The sequence below is a fragment of the Aulonocara stuartgranti genome (genome assembly GCF_965226115.1).
Source record: "Aulonocara stuartgranti genome assembly, chromosome: 5".
Taxonomy (NCBI): domain Eukaryota; kingdom Metazoa; phylum Chordata; class Actinopteri; order Cichliformes; family Cichlidae; genus Aulonocara; species Aulonocara stuartgranti.
In genome coordinates this window covers 12,011,501-12,017,500 of record NC_138943.1, presented here as the reverse complement: position 1 = coordinate 12,017,500, position 6,000 = coordinate 12,011,501, and the positions used below count along the sequence as shown (strand labels likewise).

At 38.1% G+C, this 6,000-nt stretch overlaps 1 protein-coding gene across 3 annotated transcripts in view; it reads left to right on the top strand.

Moving 5' to 3' along the window:
* The window catches only part of rspo4 (R-spondin 4), a 101,358-nt gene that overhangs the window by 52,392 nt on the left and 42,966 nt on the right, over nucleotides 1–6,000 (top strand). The window contains exon 1 of one of the 3 annotated variants that reach the window (XM_082534437.1): nucleotides 2,314–2,343. The exons of the other annotated variants lie outside the window; for them this stretch is intronic. The gene's annotated coding sequence lies outside the window, so the exon portion shown is untranslated. Of the gene's footprint in view, nucleotides 1–2,313; nucleotides 2,344–6,000 lie in introns of those variants that run through there. 3 annotated transcript variants of the gene reach the window in all.

Below are 6,000 nucleotides of genomic sequence, written 5' to 3'. Positions count from 1 at the left end.
CATGAGTACACATAGCTTTTTGTTGACATTTTATACATGATATAATATATTTTTAATGGATTTATGTTCATTTCCCAAGTAGCAGCTAATTCACCATTTCCATATGAAACTGGACGTTTATAGAAACTTGCAAGTGTTACCTTTGCTGTGTATCTTTAAATAAAGCAGAGTTGACAGAAACATGTTGCAGTTTTCACAGTGGCTAAAAGTAATCCCCTCATTATGCTAAGGGACAGTGTGTTTGACAGTATGGGTTTAAATCTATCTTTAATGAAGCATGGTGTTAGTGGGACTCTAATATTAAACAAAATAGCACCCCCCCTGTGGCTGTGCAGTGTATGGAGTGCAGGGATATGTGCTGTAGAGACTCCTCAGCATAGTGCAGTGTGTTTGTCTACATTCATGTCTGTCTATGCTCACCCTCACTGATTATACTACAAAGAAAATTTCATTTTGCTCGGAAATTATTGTAAACAAAAAGATTCCTGAAACAGTGGAAAAAGTTTCCAGTGCATGAGTTATCAAGGCATTTGAGAAGAATGTTTTCCTCCCTTTGTGGCACTAGATAGAGATACTTGAGCTTTTCATTTACTAAATGTTCTCTAATACAAATGTTGGATTGTGGTTTCCAAACTGGAAACAACAGACACAGTTTTTTTTTTTGTTTTTTTTTTTTTTAAATGAACTAAACTCACTGCCACACATTCATACACAAACACCTAAATTCACAAATACTAAACACTGAGACACGAATGTACATGTTTTTATGGAAAACCTTTCTCGCCTGCAAAAACATCTGGATCCTTTTTATATACACTTGAGCGTGCATGGGTTTGAGTGCATGCCTCTGTGCGTAATCATGAATATGATGTGTGTGTGTTATCACCACCTTGTTGCCCAGTAGTTAACCTAGGTCTCCAGCTGTCTCTCTTCATCTCACTGTTGATCCTGTTTCCAATCTGCTTCTTTTATGAGAGCCCTTAAAACCAGTAATATCGCATGTGTGTCTATGTGTGCGAGTGCATGTGTGTGGGTGTATGTGTGTGAGTGCATGTTTGTGTGTGGGTGTTTTCTGTCCTGTTTCTTCATGATTCATTTATGAAGTATTACTAATAAAGAAATATCCATTTACTATCCATAGATTGGCAAATTTCTCAGTTCTTAATAATACTTTGAAAGACAACATCATGAAAATAGAGTTCATATGCAGGTTGTAAACACTCAGTTATACCCCACATTTAAACTACTTACAGAATGACTCGGCACTGTTTTTTGTCGGACCTTCAAATGTAACAATTAAAGTGTAAAAGACCTGTCCACTTAAAACTCAATGAAGCAGTTTAGTCACTATAACTAAATCATAGTGAATGTAGAACGTACAATATTAATGTAAAATATCGAAAGGTTTCTCTAAAAACAGACTCAGTCTGAGCATTATCGTGATTTCCAATGAAAAAAAATAGGTGGTTGAAATAAAAATGAAATAATATCAAAGATAAATGTAAACTTAGCACCATTTAAACAATCACTGTGATAGGGCATTGTTGATGGTCTCTTTTGATAAAGTATTCTTTGGGTTGAGTCAACAATATTATCACTTGTCACTGCTCTACTTATGTAAGAAACCACAAATAGCTTCAGCTGTCAAACCACCAAATCACCATATGGCAAAACTGCCTTTAAGTTTTTAAGGTTATCAAGTTCAGTTTCCACATCAGGAATAGCTTTGCTCTCATATCCAATAATAGCAAACTTTAAGTTGAAAACTTAAGCATAACGTGATTTACCCCTTCTTCACTGAATTCAAAAGATCCATCCACTTTTCGAATTTTGCTTAACCCAATCCTCTTCCTCTCTGACCCCCCATGTGGACAAGTGAGTCACCCGGAAAACAACCCGGTCAAATACCGAAAACTCCTCCACACAGGAATACTGTATATCCCATGGCTTATTTAGATAAATATGTCAAAGAAAAGAGAAAAGCAGCACAAGAAATCACATAGTAGATCAAAAATAGAGAGAAATAAACAAGATATAACATGTGAAAAGGAAAACAAAAGGGTACAAAGAAAGAGAAAAGGAGGCAAAAATGGGCAGAGAGACCTGACCCAGATGGCCCAGAAGTAAAATCAAGAAAACAACTGAGGAGGAGGAGACAAAGAGAAGTCAGTGATTCGTGGATCAGAATGCATGTTTTAAACCGTGTGCTTAAAGGAGTTGACTCAAGCAGATTTACAACAGCTATTCAATTCAGCTATCCAGTCACATTTGATGCACCTGTGATCATCTGTGTCTTCTCAATATGCTTTTTACAGGCGTGGTTCCAGCACTGAACACTCACAGGTAAAACCTCTTGTCCTAAAAAGTCAAAGTTTGATTGTGTATCGTATAAAAGCTACATGATATCAGTTGTTCAAAAGAGACCTGAAACCACCATCTCTGTGAAGAAGCTCCGTGGAGTCATAGAGAAATCCTACAACGCATGGATACCATCTTCTTTTAGTTTGTCTTCAGCATAAAACATTTCTGGCTTTCTTTTCATGTCTTGCCTTTGAAGAGCCTGAAACCACGTTAAGCGGACAGCTGTTTACATAGAGTAACAGGTAGTCTCTTCGTGACCCAGAGGTTAAAACGCTAACCACGAATATGGAAGTACACATCTGGCCCTGCATGTTTCTCTGCTCACTCTCATACTCTTTAACCGCTAGCTATAAAACAGCAAAAGCAAAAGCATGGTTCACCTCATTAGAGGTGGTGTCATGACGAAAAAAAGGATTCTAATTGAATTTTATATTATGTGCAATAATGCCGTAAAACTATAAAACCTAATAATTTCTGTAGAATTTCAGGTTGGGTATTCATGCATGATGGTTGAATCTCTGTAGCAGCTGCAACTGTTGAGCCTGTGTACCCTTAAGCAAAGGAAAATCTGCAGCAATCCTGCTGCTAAAATGATTACATCAAGCTTGTTTGTTTCTTCCGACCTCTGAACAGCATGCAGTTACTTTGTTCCTCTCTTGCTCTTGTCATGAAACCTGTGTGGAGACTGTTGCGTGATGCCCCTTTATTTCCTGCTGAGATGACTGAGTCAAGCTTGTTTTGCCGACACAAGAGGAATCAGGATCGGGAGACACCATGGGAGCTCGGCTTGCCATTGAGCACAAACTGAGTCATCGCACCAAGAATCTAATTTGTTCCATATATTTTTAATTAGAAAACAACATGTTTTTATTGGTCCCTTTGAATAATGAATAGGTGACTGATACGCTGGTTTCCAGTTTGGTAGGCAGGTACTAGTAGTGAATTTCAGTAGGCGCTGTTATCTACCCTCCAGTGCCTTAACAGGCAAATATTCTAGTTTTGGTGCGTTTGTAGTTATTGTGTGATATGTTTGCCATTATCATAACACTACAGGTTATCGCAGTTATGATGATTGGATTTAGACTCCTATGTAAACAGTTTCATTTAACCCCTTAAAACTATGTAATTTGCAACCTTGATTAAATGTGCTCAAGACATACCAAAAAAAGTGAAAGACTAGTCCTCAGATAGCAGATGTAAACCACTGCCAACAACTAAACCACTGTGTCATCCTGGCAGGTAGGACAAAAAACAGTTGACTGTCCAAAGGCTCACAAAAATGAGCAACACACGATGAGACCTACCTGGTGTTGTGTTGAGTTTTTTTTTATTAAAATGATAAATATTTGCTTGCATTTTTTTTGTAAAACAGCAGGGCATTATTGAGAAGTGTTTTTTACCATATTGTGTAACCCATTGTTTCCCAACCACTGTGCCACGGCACATAGGTGCGCCATCGAAGATTATCTGGTTTCACCTATTTAGTACTCCAAGCGACCAGTGTGAGTAACAAGCAGAACAATTATATTCTCTTCCACAAGAGGGCAGTAATAGCAACATGTAATAGCAATAGATAAATATTTGAAAAGAAGTCAATCTGACCTGGGTCCTGGACAAAGTTCAACCCATATTTATGATACTGCCTTTGAGAGGCAGCTGACAGTTAGAAAAAGTAGACTTACATCTGCAAAGCTTTGTGTGGAACCAATGCAGCATCATGTTGGACAGACATGAGAAGCACACAGAAAATTTAACAAATGCGGGGGGGAATGTTTAGCAGAGTGGAAACAGGTGAGTAGGGTCCAGGTAGGTTGATGGTTCAGGCAGTAAGCAGGTGGCTGTAGCGGGAGTGCTAGTTCCAAACAGAGAGGAAGATGTGAAAAAAAAACCCAGACTAAATAAATAAAATCAAAAAGTCCATGAAACAAAATGCAAATCAAGACAGTTCCCATTTTAAAATAATAATGTATATTTCAAAACAGTAGCTCCATGGTGTAGTAGTTTACACAGTCACCTAATAAAGTGAATGATCCCTAGTTTAATCCTGGGAGAAGACACAAAACCCTTTGGGGTTGCTTCAGGACGGGCATCTGGTGTAAAAAATCTGCCAGATAAAACATGTGGATCTACCTGTTGTGGTGAGCCCTGATGAATAAGGGAGCAGCCAAAAGCAGTTTCTTTATTTTATGTAGTTTTCAATGTTGGACCAATTTATCTGAATGTAACTGGCCGGTTACATAAAAAATACAACCCATACGAGCAAAGTGTTTAGATGCACAGAAACATCTGACAGCTCATTCCAGCAGATGCGTAGCACTGACCCAAGTTTACTTCTTGGTGCTCAAAAGTCTGTGAAAAATGTAGAACAGCAACAACAGTCCACCATGTGGAGGTTTTTATCGCTGCCGCATGCCTCTCATATCTCCACAGAAAATGACCTTAGTGTTCAAACCTTCCTTGGAGCTCCTGATAGGGAAAAAAAAGAGGGTGGGAAGTACCCAGAACAGATATACAGTATTTTCGGGTGCTAATCTGATGCTGGTGAAAAAAATAAACAAAAGCTCATGAAGATACGTTAAGCTATTTTAGCAGTTCTGTGTCAAAAAAAACTCTCTGTGTTATTTATGTGTCTTTTTATAACAATTTATCATCTATTTAACCCTCATTTGTGTTTGACCAAAGATGTTGGTCTTCAGGATAACGGTTGTGTGTCGGAGATACGATGTGCAAATAAACTCCTGTTGCCATGGCATGCTAAGCAGAATATAAATTTGATATACAATTTTAGCATCTGTTGCATATTTACCCTGTGGTCATGGCCTTGCAGAGCCCCTTGGGTTCTTGTCTTTCTCTTTTGCAGGACTCGTGTTTTCCAAAGACCAGCCTGTGTCTCAGTTTCTCATCCTCCCATTATCAGATGGCCTGTGTTTCCCTCTTTTATTTAATACTCAAATTATGAGAATTTGTATCTAAAATTAGGAGTAAGGAACGTTTGAGAAGCCTTTATTCTCTGCTGGTGTTATCTGTAACTTATCTGAGCAATTTCATCTGTAAAAATATCAAACGTAAACAGTAACTTGAACTATTTCCTATGCCTGAATCTTTTTTCCAGCAATAAAAATTTTAGACAATCGTATCCTTCCAACTTTGGTACAATTATGTTTGACGTAATGTTATTCAAATATAGTTTTCTTTATTGTATACCTTAACAAATCATACTAAGCTAGAGTTGCTAAGATAAAGCAAGGGGACAACATCAGAGCCAAATGATTAGACTGTATAGCACACGGGCACAAATGACGTCAAGCAGTCAGTGGTTTGCCCCAGCCGCTGCATGCTAGGACACTATGACTACACAAAGTACATTACCGCTAAAGAGTAAACGTGCTTGTAATCACAGTTAGATAATTCTTTGTGCTTGGTTTAGAAAAAAGGGATATCTGCCTATATGGATTAAACCATCCTGCCACTCCTTACCCATTCGGAGGTATAGTACTCCTATTTTTTTCTCCATTTACTTCCTGATGAAATAAAATTTCATCAAACTTCTACAGAGAAACGGCTTCAAAGAACATCCGAAACAATGTGTCCACTTGTGGACACATTCCAAGCCTTCACAGCAGCTCTTTATCTGATTAG